The 22,543-nt window shown below is 34.0% G+C and overlaps 1 pseudogene; it reads right to left on the bottom strand.

Annotated features, from left to right (window-relative positions):
* Positions 1-12,964: 12,964 nt before the first annotated feature.
* Positions 12,965-22,276, bottom strand: LOC101966394 (small COPII coat GTPase SAR1B-like; annotated as a pseudogene).
* Between the last annotated feature and the right edge of the window lie 267 nt (positions 22,277-22,543).

The following is a 22,543-nucleotide window of genomic DNA, read 5'->3' as shown; positions in this document are numbered from 1 at the left end:
AGCTTGATCCACAGTTTTAAAAGTTGTCTCCTATTGGTGAAAACAACTGAAGCATCAGACATTGTCCTTTTGAGTTTTACTGGCAATTTAAGACCATAATTTCTTGCCTCTTCTGGTAATCTTCAAAATTTGATTCTTCTTTCTCTGTCATTGTCTTCATATTTCATTATTGCAGTTGCTTTCTCCACAGTTTTTGTGGGCTGATAGTCAATAATTTTCAACCTTGATATTTTATTGAGTGTTGTTCAAGGTTTATTCTGTTTGCAGATATTTATTTACGTGTCTGATTAACCTAATCTGAAAAATGATGTTAAATTAAAAAAAAAAACCTTGGAAAAGATAAATCCTATACAACTAAGCAACTAAGTTGTTTTAAGTCTACTGTTTTAAAAGCAGGAATCTGGTGTCATGAAATGCACTTGAGGTGAACTTGAAAAGTGATAAACTCTTCTGAATTTACTATCAAAAGTAACATTTATGGCAGTAAATTATCTATAAGTTATACAAAGGACATTCTGTTCTTACCTTCCAAATCTTGTTACTCACTAGCAGTTTGTGCATCTAGGGAAGGTGCTCAGAATGGATGTAGACATTCCTGGCTGATCCAGGATTTCAGTAACTCATGAGAGCTGATGTTGAGCTTCTGGTGAAATGTTGGTTGTAACTTTAATGAATCTGGCAGAAATGAAGAAAGTGGTTCCAAGAAGTGTTTTGGGAGGCAGCCAAAGATGATCCCAGCCTTTAGAAACACCTTTTGTCCATAGTCTGGAAGAAGGAGGTTGGATCTATGCACAGCACTGCATAGAATCCCTAAATGCCTACATCCTATTCTGTGGCAGCCTTTGTAGTATCTGATGGAATAGTGATAATGTAAGACCAGTTAAAATGATTTCTTTTTTTAATATTAGAATCACAAGGATATTGAGGATAACAGCAGGACAAAATACATCTCAAAAAGTGAAGCAGGAGACATCACAATACAAGACTTTAAATTATACTACAGAACTATAGTAACAAAACAGCAAGGTATTGGCACAAAAACAGATACGAAGATCAGTGGAAAAGAACAACAGTCAAAGAGACAAACACACATAAATACAGTTTTATCTCATGCTAGGCAAAGGCACCATAAACATACATTGGAGAAAAGGTAGCCTCTTCAAAAAAAATGGTGCTACAAAACCTGGAAATCCATATGTAGTATAGTTATGTAGTATAGCTCTGTAGTATAGTTTTAGGTCTGGAGTACTAATGCCACCAGCTTCATTCTTCTTGCTAAGGATTTCTTTGGCTGTTCTGGGCCTCTTATTTTTCCAGATTAATTTCATGATTCCTTTTTTTAAATTTCTATAAGGAATGCCATTGGGATTGGGATTGCATTGAATCTATATAGTGCTTTTGGTAGTAGGATCATTTTGACAATATTAATTCTGCCTATCCAAGAACAAGGTAGATCTTTCCATCTTCTAAGGTCTTCTTTAATTTCTTTCTTTAGCATGTTGTAGTTTTCATTGTAGAGGTCTTTCACCTCTTTCATTAAGTTGATTCCCAAGTATTTTATTTATTTTATTTTTTGAGGCTATTGTAAATTGGGAAGTTTTCTTAGTTTCACTTTCAGCAGTTTTGTCACTGATGTATAGAAATGCCTTTGATTTATGGGTGTCGATTTTATATCCAATTACTTTGCTGAATTAATTTATTCTAGGAGATTTCTGGTTGAATGTTTTGGGTCTTCTAGGTATAGAATCATATCATCTGCAAAAAGTGATAATTTGAGTTCTTCTTTTCCTATCCGTATCCCTTTAATTTTTTTTATCTGTCTTTTTGCTCTGGTTAGAGTTTCAAGAACTATGTTAAATAAAGTGGTGACAGAGGGCATCCCTATCTTGTTCCAGTTTTTAGAGGGAATGATTTCAATTTTTCTCCATTTAGAATGATGTTGGCCTGGGGCTTAGCCTAGACTGCCTTTACAATGTTGAGGTGTGTTCCTTTTATCCCTAGCTTTTCAAGCATTTTGAACATGAAGGGATACTGTATTTTATCAAATGCTTTCTCAGCATATATTGAGATGATCATATGATTTTTAACTGAGTCTATTGATGTGATGAATTACATTTATTGATTTCTATATGTTGAACCAACCTTGCATTCCTGGAATGAACCCTACTTGATAGTGATGCACTATATTTTTGATATGTTTTCATATTCAATTTACCAGGATTTTATTGAGAATTTTTTTCATCTATATTCTTTAGAGATATTGGTCTGAAGTTTTCTTTCTTTGATGTATCTTTGTCTGGTTTTGGAATCAGGATGATATTGGCCTCTCAATAATAACCCTAAATGTTAATGGCTTAAACTCACCAATCAAAAGACATAGGCTTGAAAGAGTTTGAGAAGTATTGGTGTTAGTTCTTCTTTAAAGGTCCTGTAGAACTCAGTTGTGTATCCATCCAGTCCTGGGCTTTTCTTTGTTGGTAGACTTCTGATGGCATCCTCTATTTCTTTGCTTGAAATTGATCTGTTTAAATTGTGTATATCATCCTGATTTAGTTTAGGCATATCATATGCCTCTAGAAATTTGTTGATGTCTTTGATATTTTCTATTTTATTGGAGTACAAATTTTCAAAATAATTTCTAATTATCTTCTGTAGTGTCCATCGTAATATTTCCTTTTTCATCATGTATATTAGTAATTTGAGTTTTCTCTCTCCTTCTCTTTGTTAGCAGGCTAATGTTTTATTAATTTTATTTATTTTTTCAAAGAAGCAACTTTTTTGTCAATTTTTAAAATTTTTTGTTGTTGTTTTAATTCCATTGATTTCAGCTCTAATTTTAATTATTTCCTGTCTCCTACTGCTTTTGGGGATGATTTGTTCTCTTTCTAGGGCTTTGAGATGTAATGTTAGGTCCTTTATTTGTTGACTTTTTTTTTCTTTGAAGGAATGAACTCCATTCAGTGAACTTTCCTCTTAGCACTGCCTTCATTGTGTCCCAGAGATTTTGATATGTTTTATTGGTGTTCTCATTTACTTCTAAGAATTTTTTAATCTCCTCCTTGATATCTTATGCAATCCATTGTTCATTCAATAGCATATTATTTAGTTTCCAGGTGTTGGAATAGCTTTTATTTCTTATTTTATCATTGATTCTAATTTCCTTCCATTGTGGTCTGGTAAAATGCAGGGTAGTATCTCTACTTTTCTGTATTTACTAAGATTTGCTTTGTGGCATAACATATGGTCTATTTTAGAGAAGGATCCATGTGCTACTGAGAAGAAAGTCTATTCGCTTGTTGATGGATAATATACTCTATATATGTCAGTTAAGTCTAAGTTATTGATTGTATTATTGAGTTATGTAGTTTGTTTAGCTTTTGTTTGGTAGATCTATCTAGTGGTGAAAGAGGTGTGTTAAAGTCACCCAGAATTATTGTGTTGTGATGTATTTGACTCTTGAACTTGAGAGAGTTTGATTGATGAACATAGATCTCCATTGTTTGGGGCATATATATTTATAACTGTTGTGTTTTGTTGACGTATAGTTACATTAAGCAGTATGAAATGTCCATGTTTTTCCTTTTTGATTAACTTTGGCTTAAAGTCTACTTTATTTGATATGAAGATGGAAACCCCTGCTTGCTTACATAGGCCATGTGATTGGTATATTTTATCCCAACCTTTCACCTGCAGTCTGTGGGCATCTTTTCCTATGAGATGATGAATCTCTTGAAGGTGGCATATTGTTGGGTCTTTTTTTCTAATCCAATATACCAACCTATGTCTTTTGATTGGTGAGTTTAAGCCATTAACATTTAGGGTTATTATTGATATATGATTTGTATTACTGATCATTTTTGTTTATTTTTGGTATTTAGTTTGACTTGGTTTCTCCTTTGGTTGGCTTTTCTTTTATTGTAGTTATTCCTTTTGTAGATTTTCATTGTTGTATTGCATTTCCTCCTTGTGGGACATTTTGCCAAGAATGTTCTGTAGTGCAGATTTTCTTGCTGTAAATTCTTTTAGCTTTTGTTTATCATGGAATGTTTTTATTTCATTGTCAAATTTGAAGCTTAATTTTGTTGGATATAAGATTCTAGGTTGGCATCCATTATCTTTTAGAGCTTGATATATGTTGTTCTAGGATCTCCTAGCTTCGAGAGTCTGGGTTGAAAAATCTGCTGAGATCCAAATTTTGGTCTTCCCTTATAGGTAATCTAATTTTTCTCTCTTGTGGCCTTTAAAATTCTATCCTTATTATGTATGCTAGGCATTTTCATTATAATGTGTCTTGGTGTAGATCTGTTGTAATTTTGAACATTTGTTATGCTATAGGCCTCTTGTATTTGATTTTCCAATTTATTCTTCATGCTTGGGAAAATTTCTGATTTTATTTTATTGAAGAAATTGTGCATTCCTTTGATTTAAATCTCTGAACCTTCCTCTAAACCAATAACTCTTAAATTTGGTCTTTTGATGGTATCCCATAATTCTTGGATGTTCTGTTCATGATTTCTTATCAGCCTCACTGTGAGATCAACTTTATTTTCAAGATTGTATATTTTGTCTTTATTGCCTGAGGAGGTTCTTTCTGTCTTCCAAGTGGTCTAGTCTATTGGTGATGCTATCTATTGAGTTTTTAAATTGGCTTATTCTTTCTTTCATTTTGTGGATTTCTATTTTTTTTCCAGTATCTCTTCCTTTTTCTTGAAGTAATCACCTGCAACCTGTATTTGCTTTCTTATCTCTTTGTTGGTGTGATTGATGGTCTCCTGAATTTGTTCTTTTATCTCTTTGTTGGAGTGATTGATTTTTGCCTGTAACTGCTCACTTACATCGTTCTTTAATTCCCAAATTATTTTAGTTATGTATAGTCTGAACTCTTTCTCTGACATTTAACTTACTTCACTATTTATGGATTCTATTGTTGTAGTGTCTTGGTTTGTTTGGGGCACTTTCCTCCCTTGTGTTTTCATGATGTCTGTTTTGGTGATGTCTTACCAGGTCCTTATTGTTGTCCTTAAAAGAAGCAGTGTTATCCCAGTTTCATGGTGGTGGCAGCCTTAAGCCTATATGTTTCCTGTTGTTGGGCTGTGGAGCCAAGCTTTGGTGAATAAGGAACCCTAGAGAGGGTTCATTAGTTAAAAAATGACAAGTAAAAGTCTTCCTTTCTTGCAGTGTAGATCTGAGGTATTACAGCTTCTGGCCTATTGCCTTATAGAGTGCCTACAGGTTAACAATACCTTACTTTTAAGGGAGAGATCAATATTATAGCAGCTATATATCAGTTAGATTCTATTTTTACATTTACAGTTTTGTCACTATATATAGAAATGATAAATTCCATTATCTTCAACCATATACTTCAGAGGTTTGTGTAATGGTTTACAGTTTCTGATAGTGGAAGAGGGACTGGGGGCTGGCTGAGATGTTTATAAGGTAGGATGTGAGAATATGGAGGTATTATATTATATGACTAGTGAGAGGAAATCATAGGAAGTTGGCTGTTAGTAGGAGAAACAAGAGATAGACAATCCTATGCAAGAATCTCTGTTACCTCAGCAATAGGATAACTGAGCACACCTAGTAGAGAAACCTCTGGTGCAGCCAGGCCATAGGGACCTTGGTGATGTTTTACCAGGTCCTTATTGTTGTCCCTAAAAGAAGCAGTGATATCCCAGTTTCGTGGCGGTGGCAGCCTTAAGCCTGTGTGTTTCCTGTTGTTGGGCTATGAAGCCAAGCTTTGGTGAATAAGGAACCCCAGCGTGGGTTCATTAGTTAAAGAACGACAAGTAAAAGTCTTTTAGCCAGAGTGAAAAATGAATATGTATTTATAATATCCAAACCTTGACCATAACTAATAAAAACATATGTAACAATAAATTCCACCATTGTATACAACTGTAAGGCACCAGGTAAAAAAACTTAAAAATAATAATAAAATAAAATTAAAAAGCTAATGAAAGAAATTTATATTATGAAAATTTTATCTCAATAAAACTATTTTAAAGGGTAGGGCTAATGAAAGCATTTCTCCCAGGAACTGAATAAATGTTCATGATTAATTTACCTCCAATATATGTATAAGTTGTATTTTTTCTTATATAAAACATTAAAATGGAAACAAACAAAATTTTCTTTTCCTAATTCCTGAAATCAATATGTAGTTGACACCTAAGTGAATGAAAATGTTTTTTCTCATTACAAAATGGATGAGAATGAACAATAGGCACACAAGACAGAAGATTATATTTCTCAGCCACGATTTTATACATCTTGAATATGCTAAGATACATTAGATAGATAGATGAGAGTACATGATCTTGCCATGAGCTTGTCATATGGATGGAAGTAGCATCACCTTCAATATTTCCTACTAATAATCTCCCTGATTTTCTTACCACTTTCCCTTAGGAATAGTGCAATTGTTAGTCTGTTTACAATTGTCAAACTAAAAAGAAATAAAGTCATTAAACAAAAAGTATTTTTGTACTCCTTACAATATATTTGATTTTAGTATATTCCATCGTGAGGAAAAATACCATTTCCAATGCTACATTTTATTTTATTTTATCAAAAATTTTTCCTTTTATTGATGGACCTTTATTCTATTCTATTTATTTATATATTTCTATGTGGTGCTGAGGATCGAACTCAGTGCCTCATATATGCAAGGCAAGTACTCTACCATTGAGCCACAACCCCAGCCCCACATTTTATTCTGAACAACAATTATGTATGAGCAGGGAAAAGGAAGAGTAACAGACACTGATATTTATTTTTACTTTTAAAATTTATTAGGGCATTATAGTTATATCTAATATTGGGGTTCATTTTGATATAATCATAAAATCATAGACTATAATTTGCTCCATTTCAGTAACCACTACTTCCTTTTTTCCCTCCCTCATTCTCTTTCCTCTACTCTACTTGTCTTCCTTCTATTTATTTACAATGTTTTAATTTAATGCTTTAAAAATATATGACAATACTATGGTATATTCATACATATACACAGGATAATTTGGTCAATTTTATTCCACCATTCCTTCCTTTTCCTGTCTCTTATCCCCACTCATCCATCTTCCCTTCCCCAACTATCCTTTTCCACTATTCTGCTGATCTCTCTTCTATCAGACACCAATATTTTTATTATTTCTTGATTTGACCCCTGAATTTTTTACTCAGAATTTATGTCACTGTAATCAAAAGACCAGATTAAAAAACAAAAACAAAAACAAAAACAACAAGAAACAAACAAAAAAACGTAGAGGAGGAAAAATTCATTTTGGTTCACAATTTCAGAGGTCAGGGCTGGGGGTGTAGCTCAGTGGTAGAGTGCTTGCCTAGCAATTCGAGGCATTGGGTTTGATCCTCAGCACTGCATAAAAATAAATAAATAAAGGCATTGTGTCTATCAACAGCTAAAAATTTTTTTTAAAAAATAATTTCAGAGTTCAGTCCATAAGACAGCCAACTCCATAGCTCTGGGTTCAAGGTCAGGCAGAAAAGCACGGCTGAGAAGTATGGCAGAGGAAAGCACATCAGGTCATGGCAACAAGGAAACAGAGAGAACTCTGCTCACTAGGGACAAAATATAAGTCCCCAAGCCATACCCCCAGTGACCCACTTTAATCCACATCTGTAGATTAATCCACTGCTTAGGTTAAAAGCTCCCACAATCTGATCAGTTCATCACAGAGCATTCTTGCATTATCTCACACAGGGGCTTTGGGGGCATACTGCATATCCAAATAATAACACATAAAATTCAAGATGGACAAGAAAATTTTTTTTTCTTTTTTAAAATAAGGATCAACCAATGGAAAATAAAATAAGTGTCAACATGAAAGGGGATACAGGGAAGAAGGACAAAAAAACCGCTTCTACTATAAATATGTTCTTGGGCAAATCAATTTTTTAAAAGAGACATAGGGAACTTGAGGGCCTGGAAGTAATTATCATAAAAGCATATACAAATGTGTACCTACTAGAAAATCATCGTGTACTTTCAGGGGTTGGCATACCTCAGCTTAAATTAGATTTTAAAATTTTAGTGACTTCCTGCTTCTTTTTAAGACAAGTCCCCAAATCCCTGAAATGATTTATATGGCATGCATATTGTGTTTTATGCCTTACTCCAGGATTAATGTTTATGACTTTCTTTTCACTCTTCTCCAACTACAACGACCTTTTCTCCAGTATAGAAATGCTCTCATGTTCTTTTTCTTCTGGATCTTCAAATATGCCATTTCTTTCATTTAGAACACTCCTCTACTTTTTTTGATCTAGATAACTCTTATTAACTTCAGTTCCCAGCTTAGACATCACTTATTTAGAGAATTCTTCCTTGACTTACTAGGCTAGTTTAAATTTCATCCATTATATATTTCTACAAAAGCCTATACTATCCTTTTCTAAGTATATAAAATGAACTCTACTTATCTGCTTAATGTTTAACTCCTCATTAGATTGTACACCTTATAAAGATAGTTTTCCAGTGAATTTCTAATGGCTAGTCCAGTGCTCAGCACATAATAAATTTCAATATATACTTACCAAATGAATGAAAGAAACAGATGGTAGGAGTGGAGGTGCAGACTTGATATTCATTACTCAGCTACAATGGAATTTAAATGCATTTGTTCTCTTTATGAACAGAATTTCTTTTCATTTTTTTTTCCCACAGGGATCTCCCTCAGTTTCCTTAACTGCACAATAATTCAGGTGTTGTAACATGGATGTCACAGACACCCAAAGGGGTCAAAGAATAAAATTCAGAAGATCCATGAACTTGAATGAGAAAAAAATATGCTCCCAATTATGGAAATGTGACATCTTCTTTAACTTGTATTTGGGCAGCAAACCACAACAGCGGTAGTAATTTTTCTCTACCAGTAGAAATTATAGTTATATTTGTATCACATTATAGTTGGTATAAATACCTCAAAATATCATTAATATTTATCATTACTTTGAAAATTTATATTATTTATTAGACCCCCCACCAGATCTTGTTATTAAATGTACTAATAAAACAGCATATATTATTGATGTACAAATTTGGAAATTTTAAAAGATATTTTTTTATATAAATATAATCAGTTTTTTAAAATTTTATTCCATGCATTTTAAAACATTATTTTCAGAATAGAATTTGTTAGTGTTGGTCAAAAGGCACCAAAAGATTAAGAACCCTTAGACTGGATGAGCAACAAGGCTCCTTCCAAAAGGTTCTAATTTATATCTGTTATCTCCTCCAATGGTATTATTGCCCCTTATCTGGTTCAAGTGTTTCTAAAATAGGTAAGTAGGAGATTAAGGAAAGAACCAATTCTCACTGGTGAAGAAATACATCAGCTAGGGTGAAAGAAAGAACCCACAGCAAAAGCAAATCAAATGCTGTGCAAAGAATATCATCAGTGACATTTCTGAGTTCAGACTCAAAAGAAGTGAGCCATCGAGATTGTTTTTAATAACTTTGACCCAGTAGTGAAAGGTCATAGAGAAGGGAATGTACTATGCAAAAATACAATTAGTAAGATATTTTGTGTTGAGGAATGATAAAAGTTAGCTAACAAGCAATGTGCCTAATCAAAAATAAATTCCCAATATATATCTATCAAATAAAATAATAATTATTTTAAGTAAACATGAAATTATTGAGAGACCCAGATGAAAGAAATAAATTTTTTTATTAAGCTTTGCTTCTATAAACTTGTATTGAAATATTTATAAATTCATATTGAAAGAGAAAACAGAACAGCAGAGTGCTAGCTTCAGGGTGGAGGCAAGGGAAAAGAAAATAAAATGCATGAGTCACAGTCCCTCTCTAACCCTGAAGGACCTTATAATTTGAGCAAGAGGCAATTCAGCTCACCAATAGTACAAGGAAATGAAGCAGGGATGGAAAAACATACCACATGAAGAGAGTAAACCAAATTGGAAACTGCTAGTCACCATTTCAAGAGTGAAACATCGTCAGAGAGAGTTATGCTGATTCTACCAAACTATGTTCCTCTAGAGCCCTGGATCACCTCAACTTAATTTTGCATATGAACAGGAGCTTATTATATATTTTTTTTAAATTCAACTACTTAAAAATGTTTCTTATTATCTTTTGAGATTTGTTTTCTTTTTAAAATTTGTTCTTTTTAGATATACATGATAGTAGAGTATATATTTTGACATTTTATACATACACAGAGTATAATTTATTTTAATTAGGATCCCATTTTTGTGGTTGTACATGATGTGGAGTTTCACTGGAGGTGTATTCATATATGAACAGAGGAAAGTTCTGTCCGATTCATTCTACTGTCTTTCCTATTCCCATCCCAACTCCTGCCCTTCATTTCCCTTTGTCAAATCCAACAAACTTCTCTTCTTCCCTCCCCCCATACCTTTTTGTGTGTTAGCTTCCTCATATCAGAGAGAACATTTGGCCTTTGGTTTTTGGGAGAATGACTTATCTCACTTAGCATGATAATTGCCATTCTGACTGGAGGGAGATGAAATCTCAATGTAGTTTTATTTTGCATTTTTCTAATTGGTAAAGATGTTGAACATTCTTTCATATGTTCGTTGACCAATCATATTTCCTCTTCTGTGAAGTGCCTGTTCTGTTCCTTTGCCCATTTGTTGACTAGGTTATTTGTTTTGGGGGTATTAAGTTTTTTTGAGTTCTTTATATATCCTGGAGATTAATGCTCTGAGGTGCAGGGGACAAAGATTTTCTCCCATTCTGTTGGCTCTCTCTTCACATTCTTCGTTGCTTCTTTACTGTAAAGAAGCTTTTCAGATTGATACCATCCCATTTATTGATTCTTGATTTTACTTCTTGTGCCTTGAGAGTCTTGTTGAGGAATTTGTTTCCTATGCCGTCATAATGGAAATGTGGACTTACATTTTCTTCTAGTAGGCACAGAGTCTCTGATCTAATGCCTAGGTCCTTGATCCACTTTGAGTTGCTTTTTGTGCAGGGTGAGAGATAGGGGTTTAATTCATTCTGCTACATGTGGATTTCCAGTTTTCATAGCACCATTTGTTGAAGAAGCTATCTTTTCTATAATGTATGTTTATGGTGCCTTTGCCTAGCATAAGATAACTGTAGTTATGTGTGTTTGTCTCTGTGACTTTTGTTCTGTTCCACTGGTCTTTGTAACTGTTTTTGTGCCAGTACTTGCTGTTTTTGTTACCGTAGCTCTGTAGTATAATTTAAAGTCTGGTATTGTGATGCCTCCTGCTTCACTCTTCTCAATAACAATTGCTTTGGCTATTCTGGGCCTTTTTTCCCAAGTGAATTTCATGACTGCTTCTTCTATGCCTATGAGCAGCATCATTGGATTTTAATAGGAATTGCATTAAATCTGTATAGTGCTTTTGGTAGTATGGTCATTTTGACATTCCGCTTATACAGGAGCATGGGAGTTCTTTCCAGCTTCTAAGGTCTTCTTCAATTTCTTTCTTTAATGTTCTGTAGTTTTCATTGTAGAGGTCTTTCACCTCTTTTGTTAGATTGATTCCCAAGTATATTTTTTTGAGGCTGTTATGAATGAGATAGTTTTCCTAATTTCTCTTTTAGCTGATTTATTACTGATGTTTAGAAACATAATTGACTTATGGGTATTAATTTTATATCCTGTTACTTTACTGAATTCATTTATGAGTTATAGAAGTTTTCTGGTGGAGTTTTTTGGGTCTTCTAAATATAGAATCATATCATTAGAAAATAGGGATAATTTGAGTTATTCTTTTCCTATACATGTCCCTTAAATTTCTCTCTTCTATCTAATTTCTCTGGCTAGAGTTTCTAGGACTATGTTGAATAGAAGTGGTGAAAGAGGGTATCCTTATCTTGTTCCAGTTTTTAGAGGGAATGCTTTCAGTTTTTCTCCATTTAGAATGATGGTGGCCTTGGGTTTAGCTTGTATAGCTTTACAATTTTGAAGTATGTTCCTACTATCCCTAGTCTTTCTAGTGTTTTGAATATGAATGGATGCCTTTATTGTCAAATGTTTTTTCTGCATCTATTGAGATAATAATTTTATTGTTGTTGTTGAGTCTATTGATGTGATGAATTACATTTATTAATCTTCATATGCTGAACCAACTTTGCATCCATGGGATGAACCCCACTTGATCATAGTGGACTATCTTTTTAATATATTTTTATATGTAATTTGCCAAGATTTTATTAAGAATTTTGGAATCTATGTTCATCAGGTACATTGATCTGAAGTTTTCTTTTCTTGATGTGTTTTTGTCTGGTTTTGGTATCAGGGTGATACTAGTTTCATACAATGAGTTTGGAAGTGTTCCCTCCTTTTTATTTAATGTAATAATTTGAGGAGAATTGGTGTTATTTCTTCTTTGAAGGTCTGATAGAACTCAGCTGAGAATCTGTCTGGCCCTGGGCTTTTGTTTGTTGGTAGACTCTTTCCCCGCCCCCCCAAACATTGGAGTTTGTTTTATTGCATGACATTTGTATAATATAAAGTATGATTGAAAATTGTAAGGCATCATGCAATTATTGATAAGCTAATTATTAACTGTACACTTGAGAGGCAGACATATAATCTAAAATTTAAAAACTAGTTCCAAAAAAGTACATAAATAATTTAATATGATGAGCTTTTAAATATGGTTTATATTTGTATATTTACATTGTTAAAAAGTGCTTCAAATGTACTGCTGCAAAGTAGCTCTTTATAAATGGTGCTGGGGGTAATGTCAGATTATAAACTTTAAATAGAAAGCAAACATTAGGATATTCAAACTTACTTGAATCAGTTTTCAATTCTCACTCAAATTACTAAATTGATATAACATTAGTAATCTAAAAAAAACATGTATTTTAAATTCAACCAAATTCTATTGAATTCAAGTTATGCATATTAAGTGATCAAATCTCTGAGTAGACCTGAATGTCAAGACCTGGAGCTGAGGCATGTTGATGTTGATGTTAATCAATGTACTGTACCATCCAGCGGAAGCCTTCTCCATAACCTTGTCTTTTGGGCGCATTTCACATGAAAACTTCTAAATGTCCGGCATTCAGATCTTTCAAAGATACACTGCCCTTTCCTATTGTCTGAGTATATAAACCAAACATTTCTTTTTTTTTTTTTTAATATTTATTTATTTATTTTTCTTAGTTCTCGGCGGACACAACATCTTCGTTTGTATGTGGTGCTGAGGATCGAACCCGGGCTGCACGCACGCTAGGCGAGTGCACTACCGCTTGAGCCACATCCCCAGCCCCCCCAAACATTTCTTTTAACCTTTCTTCACTAATGGCTTCAGGTCTGTCAGTCTTATTCCCAAGAATCAGTATAGGCACATTAGCAATGGTGTCATCAGTCATTAGTAAATCAAATTCTTCTTTCGATTCTAACAGCCTTTCATGGGCTGTACAATCCACAAGAAATACAATGCCTTTGACAGCAGGAAGGCAGTTTTTCCATACTCTTCAGGCTTGAACATGTCCACTCGGATCAAAAGTTGTAAAAGTCATACACTAGCAATAGTCAATACTTCTGAAGTGGGATGTAATGTTGGGACATGTTGACCAAGTCTGTCATCTTTTAGCATGTTTTTTTCCTCATTATCCACTCCAAGAAATACCAATTTACCAGCTTTTTAATATAATCTTAAGAACAGTATAGTACACTGCTAAACTCACTGTAGACCCAATCAAATATGAAGGATATATCCAAATCTTACAGGGTCTGAGACAGCAGTGAATGCAATTCCTTCCCCTACATTTCTGAGGCTGAATTGCAAAGCACTCTGTTGGTAGGCTTTTGGTGGTATCTTCAATTTCAGTGTTTGAAATTAATGTGTTTAAATTGTATATATCCTCCTGATTCAATTTGGGTAATACATATATTTCTAGAAATTTGTTGATATCTTCAAGAATTTCTGTTTTATTGGAGTGTAAACTTTCAAAATAGTTTCTGATTATCAGCTGTATTTCAATAGTGTTTGTTGTGATATTTCCTTTTTCATCATGGATTTTAGTAACTAATTTTTCTCTATTTTCATTAGCTTGGTGAAGGGTTTATCAATGTTTTTTATTTTTTTCTAAGAACCAACTTTTTGTTTTGTTGATTTTTTTTTTGAAATTTTTTTTGTTTCATTTCATTGACTTCAGCTCTGATTTTAATTATTTCCTATCTGATTTTGGTGTTGATTTGTTCTTCTTTTTCTGGGGCTTAAAGATGTAATATTAGGTTATTTATTTGGAAACTTTATATTCTTTTTTGAATGAGCTCAATGCAATGAACTTTTGTCTTAGAACTGTCTTCATAGAGTCCCAGAGATTTTGATATGTTGTGTTGCTATTCTCATTTACCTCTAAGTATTTTTTAAATTTCATACGTGATTTCTTCTGCTATCCAGTCATCATTCAGTAGCATATTATTTAGTCTCCAAGCGTTACATAGCCTCTATTTTTATTCTATCATTGATTTCTAATTTCATTTCATTATGATCTGATAAAATGCAAGGTATTATCTCTATTTTTTTTAAGAGTTGCTTTGTGGTCTAAGATGTGGTCTACTTAAGAGAAGGATTCATGTGCTATGGAGAAGAAAGTATATTGAATCATTGATGGTTGAAATGTTCTATATTTGTTAAATCTAAATTATTCATTGTAGTTTTTTACATTTTGTTTTACAAAGTTCCTCAGCTTCTTTTAAAAAATATTTTTTAGCTGTAGATGGACACAGTACCTTTATTTAATTAACTAATTAATTAATTTTTATGTGGTTCTGAGGATCAAACCCAGTGCTTCACATGTGCTAGGCAAGTACTCTACCATTGAGCTACAACCCCAGCCCATCTTTGGCTTCTTTATTTGGTTTTTGTTTGGAGGATCTAGCCAGTGGTGAGATAAATGTGTTAAAGTCAATGAGTATCATTGTGTTGTGCTCTATTTGATATTTTAAATTGAGAAGTTTTTTTTTGATGTAAGTAGATGCTCCATTGTTTTTGGGCATACATATTTATGGTTGTTATGTCTTATTGATGTATAATTTCCTTAAGCAGTATGAGATGTCCTTTTTTGTCCTTCTGATTAACTTTGGTTTGAAGTCCACCTTATCTATATGAGAATAGACACTGCTTGTTTATGAGATTCATGTGAATGAAATGTTTTTTTTTCCATCCTTTCACCTTTAGTCTGTAGATGTCTTCTCCTAGGAGGCGAGTCTCTTGGAGACAGCAGCATGTTGTTCGATCTTGTTTTTAATCCAATCTTGTAGTCTATGTTTTTTATTTTTGGCGGGGTGAGGGGGTGCCAGGGATTGAATTCAGGGGCAGTTGACCACAGAGACATATCCCCAGCCCTATTTTTTTTTTCTTTGGTATTTTATTTAGAGACAGAGTCTCATTGAGTTCTTAGTGCCTCACAGTTTCTGAGGCTGACTTTAAACTTGTGATCCTCCTGACTCAGCCTCCCAAGCTGCTGGAATTACAGGTATGTGCCAATGTGCTCAGCTCAGTCTACATTTTTTGATTGATGAATTTAGGCCATTTATATTCAATGTTGTTTTTAAGAAATGATTTTATTCCCTGTAATTTTGATTTATTTCTGGTTTTTAATTTTAATTAGTTTCTCCTTTGATTGACTAATCTTATAGTTTAGTTCCTCCCTTTAATGGTTTTCAGCTTTATTTTTTATTTCTTCTTCATGAAAATATTTTGTTGAGTATGTTTTATAGTGTGGGTTTCTACTTGTGAATTATTTTAACTTTTGTTTATCATGGCAGGTTTTTATTTCATTGTCAATTCTGAAGCTTAATTTTGCAGGTATAGTATTCTTGGCTGGCTTCCATTTTCCTTTAGAACTGTGTATATATTATTCCAAGACTTCCTAGCTCTGAGAGTCTGGGTTGAGATATCTGCTAAAATCCACATTGATTTTTCTCTAATTGTAATCTGCCATTTCTCTCTGGCAGCCTTTAAAATTTTATCTTATTCTCTGTGTTCTCTGTGACTTGGTGTGGGCCTGCTGTATTTGGGGTTCTGTAAACCTTCTCTATTTGATTTTCCATTTCATTCTTTTTTTTTTTCTTTTGGGTATTGGGTATTGAATTCAGGGGCACACAACCACTGAACAATATCCTCAGTCCCATTTTATATTTTATTTAGAGACAGGGTCTCACTGGGTTGCTTAGTACTTTCCTTTTGCTGAGGCTGGCTTTAAACTCACTATCCTCCTGCTTCAGCTTACTGAGCCACTAGGATTACAGGTGTGTGCCATTGCACCTGACCCATTTCATTCCTTAGGGGAAATCTGCTGATATTTCATTGAAAAGATTGTTCATTCCTTTGGTTTGTATTTCTGAGATTTCATATATCCTAACTAATAAATCTTAAATTTGATCTTTTAATATTATCCCATACTTCTTGGGAGTTCTGTTCATGGTCTCTTAACATATTTTCTCCATGATCAATTTTATTTTCTAGATTATATATTTTGTCTTTATTGCTTGAAACTCTATCTTCCAAGTAGCCCAGTCTGTTGGTGATGTTTTCCATTGAATTTTTAACTTGGCATATTGATTCCTTCATTTTGAGGATTTCTGCTAATTTTTTTTCAGAATCTCTGTATCTTTTTTGAAGTGATTATATTATATTAATTAAAATTGTATTAATTTAAAACTTGTCACTTAATGAGTTAACTAAGTATGTAAAACATTGTGCTCTAGAGATCAGCAGATGATGTGCTACAACATAAAAAAGTGTCAAAGAATATGTGGATGTTATAGAAGGAAAAAAGAGAGAAGGAATTAAATATATTAAATATATCCTGGGAGTCTGAAGCAGGACAATCACATGTTCAAGACTAGCCTCAGCAACTTAACAAGGCCCTATACAACTCAGTAAGATCCTGTTTCAAAATAAAAAATAAAAGGGATTGTTGATGTGGCTGAGTGGTTAAACATCTTTGGGTTCAATTCCCAGTACCAAAAAATAAAGCATAAGAAGGTAGCCATCATGAAAATAGAAGGGAGACCAATAAAATAGAGGAAAGAGATTGAGAAGATGGTATTGTGTCCGTATACCTGGAAGGATGATCATTAAAATGTTTACAGAGGTGGTACTCGGCATTTTAAATATTTTCCCACACTTCTGAATTTTTTCAATGGATACATTATTTTATTAGAAAAATAACAAAACTTTCAAAAAATCCACTCAAATTTGTTTTTCTTCTATTCAAAATTTGTTAGGGTTTCATTGCAAAGTGGCAATGAAAATGTTTCAGGGGCATTTAATTATGTCTGGAGACATTTTTTTGGTGGTTGTGACTGCTGGAAGTGCTACCAGAATCCAGTGTGTAGAAGCCAGGAATGCTATAAATATCCTATAATTCACAGGACAGCGCCCCCCCCCCCCAACAAAGAATTATCTGGCCTGCAGTGTTAATAGTGCTGAGGTGGAGGTATCTTGGAACTGTTTATCTCAGTAAGGTTTCTTATCACCTTTTGATGGTAAGAGGGGCTGGCAACTTCCATGTAGCCTTAGCTAAAAGTCAGAAATAGGATGGGAAGCCATAGGAAGGTAGCTACATCAAGAGTGGGAGAAAGAGAAAAGAATATTCATAGTTGGCAGGCCAGGGTCTGATACTTTTATTAAGATCAGTAGTTTCTCCTGAGGCTATGATTCTGTGTCTGTCAACCCTGCATTATAGTTTTCCAATTTTCCTTTCTCTTTGGGACTCCAGAAACCCAGAATAACAAGATGCTAAGGCAAATCTTTGATAAGCTTTATAGATTTAATTTGGTGGATGGAAGGAAAGAATTTTTCTTTGTACCTGTAGGTGTCACCCCAGTACATGGAATGAGGAAATTTTTCTTCTGCTAGGAATATTTCTAGTCTGGAGCAACTAGGACCAAGGCAACTCTCCTTATTTTGGCTCAGTTTAACTTTTACTTCTATGTCAGTACTCCTAAGGAATGCATTTTCAGGATTATCCCTGACCCCACCTTCCTACTCCAAATTCAAAGGCACTCGGAAGAATATCTGTTCTTTTTATGCTTATCAGTTTTACCCCTCGTTTAAAAAATCCACCCCATTTTTGTTTGAATTATCACTGACTAATGAGCGGCTTATCATAGTAGCTATGTCTAATGCTTCTCTCCTCTTGAACCAGGCAGGAGTTCTGGAATGAGTGAAGACTATCAGGGCATCCTGTGTCAGGATAACATGGCTGGGCTTCTGTGTCTCACTCAGTCACTGGTTCCACATACTCCAGGAGGGCATGACCTTTGGCGAAGAGGCTCTTAGCAAGTGAGGTAGATGTGGAAGATGTGACAGCTGATGAGTGGCTGTTTTCTCCCCTCAACTGGAGTTTTCCCCTCCTGCAAGTCCTTCTCTGAAGGAGGATCTGGGTGGCCCATTTCTGTCCCCTCCATGACTGTTTTTATATTTCTTTTTTTTTAATTTCATTTTTTTAGTTGTAGTTGGACACAATATTTTTATTTTATTTATTTTTATGTGGTGCTGAGGATCAAACCCAGGACCTCACACTGCTAAGTGAACACTCTACCGCTGAGCCACAACCCCAGCCCGATTGTTTTTATATTTCAAAAGGAAAGTACCAAAGATAATTAAGTTATTACAGAGGTTGTTCCCAGGAGAATGTTCTCTGGTTCATGTCTTTTTCAATTTAGAAAAAAAAATGCAAACCCCCTGGATTACACTAAAAATTATTAGGATTGTGGGTCTATTAAATAGCTGCTGTCAAAGAAACGTAAGAAAGCTTTTATTCTGTCTTTCTTCCCCTCATCCCTCACCAGATTACGTGGTTTATTGTTTTAATTCTACTTACTTTTCAAATCCTATTTAGAGAAAATAAAATATAGGCAGAGAAAAAAAATGAGACAAACTTTTGTCACCACTACTTGGATCAAAATATAGAACTTGGACCTGCTTTTTTTAAAAATAAATTTACAATTGAACATAGCATGTAGGCATAACCACATTTCAGTAATAATGTAAATAACTAATATAATTACTTCTATTAATATGACTTTGTTCCCTGGTACTAGTACTACCTAACATCAGAACACATGCCATGTGCCATTCATATGTATTATTTCAAGTCTTCCTCACACTTCTGTGAGTTGAAAACATTTTATAGGTGAAAAGCATGAAGTAGAGACAGGTTGATTTATTCAAAGTCAGACACCTAGTAAATGGTGCAGGCTGTACACTGCACAGCTAAACACTCTAATTTCCAAGTTTGTGCACATAACTACAATTCCAAGTCAGCATTCCCTAACTCTAACCCTTGACTTATACTTTTCCATCTTAAATTTCTTATTCTTGATTCCTCTCTCCCTTATTCATTTTTACTGGAATAACTTCTTTAATAATTACTACCATGCAAATCTATATCTCAGGCTTGCTTCTGAACAATTTAAGACATTTGTGGCAGTGACCTTGCTAAACCTTTGATTTGTCAGTTAGTGTTTAGAATAGCTGTAATTGCTAATAAAGTGCCAAAGAACTTTGATATTCTGAACTGCATCTTGGGCTATTAAGTTATAATCACATTTATTGAGGACTGTATTTTAAAATGTGATTTTCCTCAAGGAGTCCATGTTGAATATTACTTCCAATGAAACTCAGATGACATGATTTCAACCTATGAACATGGTTCTAATCAAATCTTATTCAAAATAAAAAGGTAAGGAACTTAGGAGAGGCAGTATAACAGAATAACTTATGGAATACTTAACTCTGTGTTTGGAGTATGCTTTAAATACAGCAATTCATTTATTCTTTCCAAAGGGATCATGAGAAACCTATCATTTTAGGGTTAGGGCACTTGAGCACTCAATGGTTAAATTAGAAGCCCAAGGTTTCATGGCACTGTTACTATAATGATAGTAATCTTAGTAGTCATCATGACAATATGAGTGATAATATCTCATTTTTCCTTTGCTGCCTTGTCTACTTATGTACCACACCACTAAAATGGAGAGTTGAATAGTTTTTCAGACTTTTTTGAAGAGTTGGAATGGAAAGAATTATAGTTCTGAGGTAAGGGAAAAATGAAAATGGTATTTTTTATATGTCTTTCTCTAGAGACCAAAGGAAAAGCATTCTAAAACTTAAAGGGGTCAATTTTTAGACATATCTCATTTCCCTAGACTTTCTGGTATTCATATTCTGTCTTTAAGAAAAGAGACTTGCTTTAGAACTTCTCAGTGCATCTTCATTTAACTCACATTTTCATTTAAAATTCTAATTTTATTGACAAATATAATTGTACATATTTATGGGACACAACGTGATGCTTTGATGTATGTATGTATACATAGTGGAATAAGCAAATCAGGCTAATAAACATGTCCATTATTTCACAGACTTACTTTTTGTAGTGAGAATATTTAAAATTAACCTTAGTAATTTTGAAATGTACATTATTAACTAGTCACTTTGCTGTCAGTATATCACCAGAATTTATTCCTCTCGTTTAACTAAAACTTTACTCTTAAACTAAAATTTTCCTTTTTTCCGACTCTCCCCTCAGCCTCTGGTAACTACCATTCTACTGTCTACCTTTATACCTTCTAACTTTTAGAGCCCATATATAAGTGAGTCATCCATATCTTATCCTATGAAATATGCTCAAGAATCCATTGCCCTCCTGACTACATCACTACAGGACTTGTGACTCCTTTCCCATTCTAATTGGAGTATAAACTGACTAGAGATCCCTAAATCTACTGATGTAGTGATTTCCAATTCCTGTTTCTCAGCGACCCATTTCAGTGACTCTGAGACTCATTCTGTTTCCCTTGAGAACTCTATCCTCATTAATCTTATAACTCTTAACACCTCTAATTTTGTGACTTATACCTGAACCTAGTGTCTCTCCTCTTAATGATCTGATCTCCACTGACTTCTTTCCTTCTACTCCACTGTTCCTGAGGTCTCCTTCTCCAGTGATACTCAGCTCACTGACACAGTAATCCCCTTCAATTCTAACCTCACCTAGATTATTTTTTCTACTTCTATCATAGTAAATACCATTCCTACATAGTAATCTTTGTTTCCCAGTTAACTTTTCCCCCCAGTTTTTTGTTTTGATCTCTCAAAAAATAACCTCTGAATCTCATTGGGTAATCACACTGCTTAAATACACGAGGAATTATCAAAGACCTTTTTGATTTATACAGAATATTTTTGGCTTAAAAATTAGAAGTAACGTATGTCATATACTTTTTAGTTAAAGGTTTTTCTGGATATGTTAAACAAATAGGAAAAGCATTGGGCAAATGTTAGTTGAACATTGAGGCTTTTCCCAGGATGCAGTGATGTGAGAGACAGGCACCCTGCTGTGCGGGGTTTCTGTGCCCATCACCATTTCAATTTTATCCTGGTAGGAGATGCTCCCAACTTTCGCCAAGACTATTTTTCAGAGAACAAAGGGAAAAGCATACTGTTCAGGACATCTATATCCTTTATAATTTTTCTGTTTAAAGACTTTGAAGACAGGAGTCATTTGACCTGAAGTGGACAATATGCTTTAAACACTTTGAAGGGACAAAAAGGACAGAGTCAGCATTTCTATCTTCTATTTCTGAAGATCTGAGTTGTTGGACTCCTGTTCCCTTGACTGTTTTCCCTGCCTATAGAAGGGTCAAGATTGTATCTGTAAATAGAAGCCAATGGATGCCTTTATGTCCAACATGAAGAAATTTTCTTTCTATCAAGATTCCTGTAGATCATCAGTCTTGAGAACTGTGCATAAGTGGTAGATTTGCTGAAGGGTGATTTCCTTCCCCTCTTAAGCATTTGGTTGGTTTCAAAATTTTCTTAATTTTTATTCTGATCATACCCTTTAAACTCAAAGGTGCAAAGAGGCAAAATATGTTTGACTTGGAGATAAGCATTTTCTTTCATTTTTATATGTAAAATGAAAATTTTTATTGAAATACTACAACACTTAAATTTAATTACTAGAAGATTAAAAAAACTATAGTATGTATATATTCACATGTACACACATATGTATGTGTATGCATACAATAATACACACATATATACATATATAAATATATATTTTTTGATATTTTTCCTTTAAGAAAATTTTTTTGTAATCATTAATGACTTAATCAATTTTGACTTTCTTCATAGACATAATGAAAATGTCCTATTTTACTTGATCATCATAAATTTTATTCCAGGAGTGTTGGGACCTTTTACCTCCCTTGGGACCTCGGCCATTATTGGGTGTTGGCTGAGGTGGCCTCATGGGTTCTTCCAGAGCATTTCCTTATGCGTGATCTGGCTGGATTGACGTTAGCGGGCTTTTGACTTTAGCCCCACCTAATGGTTTAATCTGAAATTGCCTAGGCCCCTTAGTGATAGTGATGTAGCTGCCCCTTATTGGTTCTTGCTACTCTCTCTTCTTACTCCCTCCTTCTATCACTATATAACCTTGTCCCTGACACAATAAAGTTGAGATTGCTGCACCTCCATGGTTGACTCAACTCCCTACTCGATGTGATTCTTGGCCAGG

Source organism: Ictidomys tridecemlineatus, chromosome 4 (assembly GCF_052094955.1).
Source record: "Ictidomys tridecemlineatus isolate mIctTri1 chromosome 4, mIctTri1.hap1, whole genome shotgun sequence".
In the NCBI taxonomy this organism is placed as follows: domain Eukaryota; kingdom Metazoa; phylum Chordata; class Mammalia; order Rodentia; family Sciuridae; genus Ictidomys; species Ictidomys tridecemlineatus.
Note: the sequence above shows the minus strand (reverse complement) of the source record. Positions and strands in the feature narration are given on the sequence as shown.